Raw genomic sequence first — 12,190 nt, forward strand, 5'->3', positions numbered from 1 at the left:
ATGGTTAAATCTAACACAGTAGTTATACAAAGCATTATTAATGGTGCAGTGTCTGAACATGATCAGGTACACAAACATGTGGTTTCGGAAGAGGTAGTTTTCAAAAGTTTCAATCAGAGTGTTACTCCTTATCCCTGCATGCATACGCAACATTCCTTGAGTTGATAAGTAGGAATTTATTTCTGCGGGTGTTGTTTGAACAGACATTTCTTCTTTTGATGTTTTCTACATAAATTTGATGATAACAATGTGTTCCTATGTGGATGCTTAATGTAGAAGTAAAGTGTTGTGACAATTATGCTAAGTGTAGCAATATGTATGACATTCTGCTGAGTGAACCTAAAAACAAACACAGAGAAGTTGAATAGATCAAGTGTGATCTGTCAGGTGGATGCTGTATTATTGATGTATCTATATGATTCGTGGTTGCTGGAACCGGAGCGGTTCCCGAAGGGCAAGTGGCTGTGGGATTAAAGTTCAGACTCGAGGAAATGCAGTGTTAGATAATGTGTAGATGTGAATACCTTATACTTTGAGTTATAAGAGATGGACGGGAAGCTGAATGATTTTCTCGGAAAAATGGCTAGTGGCCACCAATTGATAGTTACAAGTGCAAGTGTACTAGTGGTTTTAAAAATAGCGAGACGGTGATGTTGAGTTGTGTTAAGAAATTGTGCGATAAACCTGGACAAGTAAAATCAAGGGATGAAGGAATATCCATTTCTACCCCTATCTCGCCCAAAAGGCTCGTATTGCCCTTAACCAGAGGGAGGTTATTGATGAATCATTACCGTTAGCTGTTAATAGTGCATAGATATTTACATCTATTTAAACATATAACCATGTAAATAATAATAGTAAGAGTTCCTGATAAAATCAACAGAATATGTTAATGTTGATGCCCAGTTTTAAGAATACTTTTTTGCATATAGAAATTATTTGCACAGTTCTTATCAGAACATTGTAAGTACCCAGAGATAAAAAAAATTTGCCAAGTAAACAAGAATAACATACGTGACCTCCATTACGTAGCGACGCGTTTTTCTTCTTAATTTTCAGCCAAACAGGATATATTTTTTTTTTCTTTTATAAAGTCAAAGTCATGTTTTGAAAAAGCGTTGTTTACGCTTGGTAAGCAGGATAAGCATTGTTGCATACTTGTGGTAATGAAGGACAGGTTTTTTACTCTCATCTATGCACTTTAACCTCGATGATGCATCCTCAAAGGACTCATTCTTCGACTTTTGCACATAGAACATCAGAAATATTTCATCAGTGACTGGATAAAATGCCGTGGCATCAGGACTAATATAATAGGAAAGTAGTAACGTTAATTCTAGCTTTTGTAAGGTGCAATTAACTTGAGATAGCCCTTAGTAAGGTTATACTACGCTAGATGTACTTCATATGAATTGGGATAATAAACTGCAGTAAGCTTCTGTAATCCAAGTTAAATTGGAGTGCCCTATCAACGCTTTCCTCGATAATACACTAATTAATTTGAACTAGTTTTCTATGCTTATGTCAACCTTATCAACAATAACTATTGATCATAAATACGCAATTGTTACTCTTATGTGACCTCTTGTGGCTCTCTAAATGCCGGTGTTATCTGTAAACAAAGTTAGTTGTTTGAGAGCTGCATTTTGTATTGGCAGTTCCTCCGCTCCTGTCATAGGTCCTTTACTTCGAACACAGGTAAATACTTTACAAAACTAATCTCGTTTACGTTATTATTCGATAAGCTTCGGTTTATGAATCTGGCCCATAAAGTCCAACATTGGGGACTGGGAGGCCACTCAGTGCCATTGTCTGAGTGAAGAAAACAAGTAAAAGTTCTAGAGCTTTAGAAGCAAGATGGAAGAAATGAAACTGGAAATGAAAGGGAGTCTTGATAGGGACAGAACGGACACTGTTGAAACGTTCAATTAATGCCTACAGTGTACCTCTTGAAGTGCAATGATGGCACTTCCTACCTACGGAAACATTAAGCTATTAGAAATGAAGGAATTTTTTTTTATTATTATGCATACCCGTACACGTTACTCAAATTGAACAGTTCAGTTACCTAGAGTAAGAATATGTATGAAAGGAAATTTAAATATGGATACGAACTTCAAATATATATATATATATATATATATATATATATATATATATATATATATATACATATATATATATATATATATATATGTATATATATACACATATATATATATATATATATATATTTATATATATATGTATATATATACATATATATATATATATATATATATAAGTATTTTTATAACGAATATCATAATTCATGAATATTGTGAAAACCTTCCAAAAACTAAAAATAAGAGTATCGGTTGTCAGACGTCTGAGCCTATTATAGCTAATGCAAGAATAATTTTTAGTAATGTAGGAAAGAAACTTCTCATAATATATATAGAAACAAGAATGGTATGTGTTCATGAAAGTCAGAGCGTAAATTATATGGAGGGTTGAAAATATTCATGTTGTTTTGCAAGGGAATGTATGTTTGGTAAAGCAATTGATGATATTGGGTTCATGGGTCCTAATGTAAATCTTGCTCTTTGTGGATTAAGCATCACAGTATTCATTTTCTATATAAGAAAGTAACACCTTAATAAGGAAAGGTTTATTGATAATTTTGAAAATTAGAAATAAACTTTGAAGAAAATTGAAACGGGAACCAAAATAAGATAGAATCAATGAGAATTGAAAAAGAAGCTTCAAGATTAAGTTGACAAAATATGAAGGTAACAAATTAAACGTTTTATTCCACTTAAATTAAAGTGAAGACAGTTTTCCTTGTGAATTTACTTTGCTTTTTCAGCAGAAGTATTTTCATTTCATGAAACCTAAACAATACCTTAAGTTTGCCGCTGGTCTTACTAAAGAATTCCTGAATTGATTATCTAAATTTCTGAAACTTCTTTGCTTTTATCCATCACAATATTTTCATTTCACGATTTTCATACCTAAATATCTATCTTATTTTCAGTTTTCAAATGGAATGACATAATGAGTAAGGATTTCTTTATTGAAGGAGTAGCAAAAAGTTCACGTTCTAGAACTTGTTACTTATTCAATCATCCTACCTTTAGGGTATTTCCGAATATTCATATCATAAAAGCTATTTAAAAAGAATTCATTCAGGAAATCAATCAAGAGAAGCTTAAATTAGTGTTATGAAATATAATTTGAGTGCTTGAATACAGAATCCGAATATATTCCAAAAAATTATGATACTATTCAGTCCCGTTAATTGTTGGCAAAAGCAAACGAGTGAATATGTATAATTGTTGGGCATACTTTGTTATTTCTTGTAGATTTATTTGAATTGGATCAATGAATTTAGGTTAAAAAGCCTAGCAATGGGACCTGGGTGGCCATTCAATTCCTACTTTCACAAGAATAAAAAGTGGGTAGTTGCGCTAAGGAGGAAAAGTTAAAATGTTGCGCAGCGATTTGAAGAAAGGAAGCGAAAACGGAAGTATAGTAAAAGGCTAAAAGGTGAGTGGAACTGAGGGTCGAAAGGTCGCTGCAAAGATCTTTAATGAATGTTTACAGTGCAACGCCTTCCATGCACTGACGACAATAACTATATATATATATATATATATATATATATATTTATATATGTGTGTGTGTATAAATATGCATATATATACCTATATATATATATATATATATATATATCATAGACTCCTTTAAGGAAGGACTGGAACGTCAGGACCTCGGGGTTTTTAACTTGAGTCTGAAAGATTAACTTGAGTCAGGACTAAAATGACTTCTAGAAGGGCTAGAAACACGTTCTCTGGATCAAAATGGGGGTTTTTGAGGATGGTGAGTTCAATAGTAACATTTTAAACACCACCTGGGGTCATCTTCAAGGTCTAAAGGTCATTTATAAAGGTAAAATTTGTGAATTTTGGTCATTTTAGCTCGTTTTTTGTGTGTATCTCATAAATGGTAAGAGATAGCTGATTATAATATGAGGCAAATCTGCAGAGCTGTCCGAATTTAATATATATTGTCATATATCGTCCTTCAAGAAAGGACAGGAACGTCCCCTGATCGGGGTTTTTAACTTGAGTCTGAAGGATTAACTTGAGTCCTGGACTAAAATGACTTCTAAGAAGGGCTAGAAACACGTTCTCTGAGTCAAAATGGGGGTTTTGAGGACGGTGAGTTCAATAGTGACAGTTCCAGTCCTTCATTAAAGGAGTCTATGATATATATATATATATATATATAATATTATATATATATATATATATATATATATATATGAAAATACGAAATATACGCTTAAGTCCTGACTAGTTTCGTGATACTTCTTCAGAGGACTGATGCATATAACACTATCCTCTGAATAAGTATCACGAAACTAGTCAGGACTTGAGCGTATATTTCGTATTTTCATTTTCCCTGTGGTTCTTTTGCATCTGAGCATCACGTTTTCATGTGATTTTTACGCATATATATATATATATATATATATGTATATATATATATATATATATATATACATATATATATATATATATATATAGCAAAATATAAATGCATATATATATATATATATATATATATTCAGATAGTTGTTCATTATTATATATGGGAGATTTTGCTATCGCTTCCAAGAAAGATGATGATCAGTAACACTACCCTTGTTTACCTGAATGTATTTATATGGATTTCTTTACTGCGTTACTCTCTCTCTCTCTCTCTCTCTCTCTCTCTCTCTCTCTCTCTCTTTGCTGATAAACACATACCTATATAGCAAAACATAATTGGCATTCGCCCTCTAAGTGGAACAAGATCAAAATCCCTCCTTTTCTGCTGAAACTTAGTAATAAGACATTAACTACTAATCCAAAAAATTAATAACAATACATGTTGATTGTTACATTAATAAAAGGTATATTCCTTGATTAATAAGTCTTACTGTCTGAATATACAATTATCAAATACTTTATTGGTTGCAAGTATTACCATGTGATTAGCGCTTCATCAGGTAAGAAAGATTTCCTCTTCATATAAAAAAGAAATATACATATACATACATACATATATATATATATATATATATATATTTATACACACACACACACATATATATATATATTATATATATATATATATATGTATATATATATATATATATATACATATATATATATATATATATATATTTATATATATAAATACATATATATACATACATACATATATATATATATATATATATATTTATCTACCTATAGATATATACAGTATATATATTATATATATGTATATATATATATATATATATATACACAGTATATATTAGCAAATAAACGGGAAACGGTCGAGCTCAAGAACTGTTGAGGGATACCAAATTACATATGGTTACATTTCCGTAAGTCATTTTTCTATTCTATCTTACAGCTTTAGATGATTTAGGGGCAAAGCACAAATACTGTTTATTGTTAAAACAAATTTGATAAATAAAAAAAAATATGAACAGCGCATAAAGTTGTATACATGTCTTCTCGTCTCAAAATGTATATCACATGTGAACTTTAGTTCCATTTCAGAGAAGGAAAAGAGTCCCTCTTAGTTCCATTTTTATCCCTGTTTGCAAAATGATGAAAAAAATAGATTTGATTCGTACATCCCCCCCCCCCCCCTCCCTTTCTTTCCTCTTCTTTAAAAATGTATTGGGTTTTTGCTCCTCTGTAAATCAATATCTTCAATTTAAAAACTCTCAAATGCATTTCAGTTGGGACGAAATATTTTTTATTGAAACCTCTATAGAAAATTGGAGAACATATAGATTTTATAAGCGCATATGCTCATAATGATATTAGTACTTGGTATTTTGAATTTACAAATACAAGAACTTTGTCCTGTCAAAGCAAATATATCCATATATATGAAATATATCTTAGACACAGCATTATTGACTTCAAATATAAATTATAGCTAAGCAATATATATATCGTTTTTATATACTTAAGAAAACAATTAAAAAAAAAGAACTCAAAAGGTAACTGCTAATGTAAACACAGTCAGTTAAAAGGTTTTTGGATTGATCAGGCTGGAGTTCAATATAGCCCCATATGGATATTCAAAGTTTGAAGCTTCTCTCCAAAGGTTTAGACTTGAGTTGACTTTTTAGTCATTATTTTCTTACTGTTCGTTTCCATAAAAGGCTAATTACATAATTAATTATAAATAATAGTCCAAGAACCCGCAAATAGGACGCTCTCCAAATAGATCGCATTGTGTGTTCCATAAGGAACAGTTTCCTATTTGATGCTCTCCATCAGTATGACGATTGATGGGATCTTGGCTCATCTTTGCTTCTCATACCGCAGATAAACAAACAAACAAAGTGAGGGATTAAGTTGGGTTTGAAAGGACACCTAGTTGCCGAATCCACAGAATAAACCTTCCTTATCGACATTGCAACTTAGCCTTTACAATTTAAAGTTCAGACAACACCTGCCTTAGTCTTCATGCTCTCCTGAGCCCAAAATTCCTCAACTTCATCGTGTGGTGTAAGCGAAGAAGGCGATGAATAAAGTTTTCACTGTCTTTGGCACTGCGTGTACCATGGTAGGTTATATATGAAAGCTTAGAGGGTGTTGAATTGTTCTGAAATGTTTGCGCTTGAAATATCCTGAAATGTTTGTGCTTGAAACATCCGGAAATGTTGACGCTCGAAATGTCCTGAAATGCTGAGACTCGAAATATCATGAATTGTTGATGCTTCAAATGTCATGAAAAGTTGGTGCTTGAAATATATGAAATGTTGGCACTTGAAATGTCGCAAAACGTTTGCTAATTATGTCTTGAAATGCTGGCGTTTCGAAATCTCCTAAAACGTTGATGCTTCACTTGTCTAAAATGTTAATTTTCTTTCCCCTTATCATTGTTTGAGCTAAATGAAGGTTCAGGGATTAGATTATCAAGATAACACTTCGTTATACTATTGTAAAACCTTTTCTCTCCGGAGATTACCAAATACTTAAAAACTACATATCTTTAAATATGTCGTAGCTTTATACATGTCAGTTGGAATGTGTTCATCTTTATATCTGCTTAAACTATATTATTATCAATAATTTTCACAATATCAAGAAAAATTTCTTTTTTATTTGAAATGCATTTGTTGCTGGATGATTCTTTCTTTAATAAAAATTGCAATATGAAGACTTTTTGTAGACTACATACAAAACTGGGAACAGTTGTTTAATAATTTTTGTACAAACTCCCTATTTTAGCTGAATTTCCATTTAACAATAACATTATCACCCTATTAATAAGATGATTGAAATCTTGCAGTTTGTCAAAAGCATTTATTCAACTAAATAATAATATTAGGGACTTCTCCTTCCAAAAAAATATTGGGAAAAAAACTCACATTTTGTGAAACTTAATCAAAGTTTATGTTTCTGTATAACCTTCAGCGACTTACTGTCCCATGAATCAAGAATTTATATTGGTCATATCTCTATACATTTTAGCTATGCTTATGACTGATATCCCACACCAACAAACAGATTGAATTAACCATATCTGCATAGGGGGATCCATTCGGCTTACATCTCTCTCTCTCTCTCTCTCTCTCTCTCTCTCTCTCTCTCTCTCCCTTGTTTGAGGTTCCATCTACCCCCTCTACTCACAACCTTGTAAATCTCTTCAGAAACTCGAAAAACTTGGATAAAAGTGGAAAGAATTGAAATCTTGCGTTTTTTTTTTTTTGGTAATATATTTCCTGGGTTGACGGTCTTAAATTACACTGGGGCAAAGTTGTCGTATAGAGATTTTCGGGAATTGAAGCTAGATTTTATTGTTGAAGTAACTGAAAAAAAGAAATTTATCCAGTTTTATAATATAAATTACATGGGAATGTCTCTGAAAAATAATTGTTCTTCGTTAATTTCATATTGATAACAAGTACTCTGGCTGTAGCAATGATATTGAACCAGACATTCAGGACCAAACTGTTATCATGGGTATTATAATCTCATTTATTCGCTACACATTACAAATTTTCGATGAGACATAAATAGAAAAGTATAGTAAAGGTACAACATAATCTGTGGCCATATCAAAGAAATTCTACCATTAGCAATGTATACAATGATATATTGTTTAAAAATAAGAAGTAATAAAATAAAATGAAATTCAGAGCTATGGTAAGAAAAAATATAATACTTTTGATTACACTTCTGCTTCAGAGTTTTTTTTTCAACATAAAACTTGCTCGAATAGAATCAATTCAAAAGCAATTATCGAGTCCAAGTAAAATAAATGAAAGTGGTAAGTTTTCTTCTTCGTGTAGTTTACCTATTTTGTTGATTTGAAATTGGATAAAGAAAACAGTTCTAGCTTCTTAAGTAACATGAATCTTTAGTTCTCATCGACAGCATTACAACTGGGACGGGATCTGCATTATTCCAAATAAGACATGGAAGAATTTAATGAAAATAGAAAAAAAAAATATATTTTTTTTTTATTTCCAAACACATGCATACTGTAGGAGTATAAATATCATTTCTGTAACATCATACATAAACAAAACCATATCCAATACACGCTCATACATAACATATATAAAGTTATAAGGTGACCTAACCACCCATCTTTGTAATACACAATTTCATAAAATATGAACTTGTAGCAGAGTAGTACAGCAGTTGCTATCTCGTATAGCATTTCCAGCCTTCGGCATTTTAGCCTCCGATGATCTTAAGATTTAGAAGGATGCGATCAATAACGAAAACTTCAGCATTCCAATCTACACTTATTAAGGAGATCACCAAGCTTTCAGAAAAACACCTTTCTTATCAACAGGGCTAAAAAAAACATTAGTTTATAAAAATAAATACTCATTTTTAGACAATATACACCAAATTAAAACTAAGCTTGCAAGGCAGATAATTTAATCACATGCATTCTATGGCAAATGAATTCTCCAAAAAAAAAAGAGAAAAAAACCTGAAAAATACCAAAATTTACTTGAATTGCCTTTCTAGGTCAATATAACATATCTTTATAATTTCATGAAAATGGTAATGAGACATTATCTGCTTTGTAAGATTAAGTACAGTAGCCTTTGGTCTGAATATATCATGTAAAAATGTTTAGGTATTTCTGAATAAGGTGGGATGGGTAACAATTATTAGTAAGATATGATTTCAGAAATGTAATTTCATCATGGAACCTAAGCCACTCCGATGACAGAGTAAAACCCCTAAAAAGAAATATGTAAAAAAAAAATGGTTTTAAAAGAAAATCGTTCCATCACGACGAGAAGGAAAAAAATATCCCAAAATTCACATTAACTATTATGCTCTAAACCCAGAATAAAATTCATGTTCTCTTAAAATTAATTTATATATTTTGAGAACAAAGTTGCATGGTAAATATTTATAAAAAGAACAAAACGCCTGTAATAAAGCGGGTTAAAAAGCTCAGGCGTTGGTGAATGATTTTTTTTTTTTTTTTTTTTTTTTTTTTTTTTTTTTTTTTTTTTTTTTTCTTTTTTTTTTAAGGAGACAGGAATATATCTGCAAAAGTGGTCGTAGACGATATCCACTACCTTACCATCAATTTTACTATCAAAAGAAATATCTGTTACAGCAAGCTCGAGTTGATCAACTTTGTTAGGATGATCTCTATGATTTATGAAAGGGGAATATTTTTTAATAAAGAACTAACATCATAACTGACCATAACACTTTACGGATCTTTATGAAGAATCTAAGGTGAAACTTGTAAAGAATTCTCTAAGGTATACCCACTGGTTTTAAGATCCCTTAGAAGGGGAACTTAAAATTGAGCTATTGCAATATGACCAGAACTCTATACAGTCTGTATGAGTTTTAATGGAATGTTTTCTCTATGAACTTTAGGGAACCATATACGATAATGAATGATAAACCAATGCTGTACTGTACAAGTATTGGTCTGTCACTTCGGAGAGCAAGGAATAATCTATAAGTTGTTGAATGTAACATTTTATTTTAAGTTCGGCTTTATGGGGACTTTCAACCCTTCCTCAATTTTAGGATTGTTTTTAAACTTTTACTGGTCATAGGAAGCTTGTTAAAATTCAAATAAACTCTTTCGGAATTGATGAGGTCCTTAATTGCTTTTTAGTATAATTGGCCAAAATGTAATTTCGGAACTCATATCTATTATTTCATCTGTCTCCCGAGGTTCCGTATTAATTATCATAGATGTGTAAATCATCTGACTTGATGCACAGTAAATAAAAAAAAAATTTCCTCCATTCTTAGTCATGCTCATGCATGCATAAAAAACCATCAATTATTCTGATTTAAAATATTTGCCAGTCACCAAATAGTTATTCTCTACTTTTCCTCGAGTCTCTTTTCAATAAACAACTAAATCGAACTCTAAATCATTCAGCTGGCTCTGTTCATTTACACATTGCATACAAGTTCATTCCCAATTATTCATAGTACTTACAATCTGTCCTTAGACCATAATCAACTTGTTATTTCCCCTCTTTGTGATCCATATAGAATTATATTTATGGTTTTTTGTGTTTATGTTAGTTCCACACTATGCATTCATGTTTCGGTATATTGTAAATCATAGAGTTTCAATTTACTGTATTTTACGATTCTTGAACCAATAGATTTAATTTTGTATATTCTATCAACTTTTTCTTCTTTCCTACCGTTGTCCTCACACTAAGATTACGGTTAGCCCTCTTCAATACCTTCTGTCAAAAGCATCATCTTCCTACACACCTCTTTTCTCCACATAATCTTTCATATTATCTCGCCCTCTAATTTTCGGCTCCCCTCTCAATCACCAAACCACCCACATTACAGGTTCTTCTCAAGCTATACTCACTCCCTCCCAACCATCCATTCCAAACACATGCACACACCATCTCAGTCACGACGCTCTCATCACCTCTTGGTCTTTACCATTCAAGCCATCCTTCTCATTTCATCATTTTCATTCTTTCAAGCACTGATATTCACGTAATTCCCATCAGAATTCTTATCTCATTTCTCTCAAACTTGGCCTCCTGTTTTCGTTTGATCCTATTCGTCTATGATTTATGCACTAGAGATCACATTTAGCTTTATTGACATTTTCTTATCACATACTACTCCCTTCAATTTCCCCAGGATACTTTTATCCTATTCATTATTTCCACCTTACATTTTTTTTTTTTGGACTCATATTAGATCCCAAGTATTTAAATTGTTTTATAAGATCCTCCCTTTTCATTATGGCTAACCTGATCCTACTCTCCCCATGGCTTCATTACTCAATGCGTATAAGAAAGTTTTTTTTTTTTTTTTTTTTTTTTAATTACTCCCTGGTGATATGATGGATGATTTCCAAAAAAACTTAGTGGTGCAAGTAGATGTATAAAAAAGAGTGGAATTTTCTGCTAATTTCCATGTTCTTTATATATATATATATATATATATATCTATATCTATATATATATATATACATATATATACATATATATATATATATATATTATATATATGGTACATAGTATTATATTAAAATATATATATGTATATATATATATATATATATGTAAATATATATATATATGTATATATATATATATATATACTATACACATTTGTATATAATATATATATATCTATATTGTATATTTGTATATATATATATTATATATATGTATATATTTGTAATATATATATATATATATATATGTTTATATTTACATAATATATATATATATATAATCATATATATATATATATATATATATATATAGAATATATATATATATATATATATAGTACATGAATGTATATATATATATATATATATATTTATGTAGTATAGATGTATAGATTACTATATTATAGATGCAGGAATTTATTAATTTTATTATATACATATATATATATGATATTTATACTGTATATATACATATATAAATATATATATATATATATTATATATAGATACAAATTAAATTTATATATATATTTATATATATATACTTCACTCTGTATACTATGTAGGGGGGGTAGGGGGGGTATATTACATATATATATGTGTGTAGTATTATATATATATAATATATTTAAATATATATTTATATAGAAATACATATATACATTATAAACATACATATATC

The sequence above is a fragment of the Palaemon carinicauda genome, chromosome 30, assembly GCF_036898095.1.
Source record: "Palaemon carinicauda isolate YSFRI2023 chromosome 30, ASM3689809v2, whole genome shotgun sequence".
NCBI classification, from domain to species: Eukaryota; Metazoa; Arthropoda; class Malacostraca; order Decapoda; family Palaemonidae; genus Palaemon; species Palaemon carinicauda.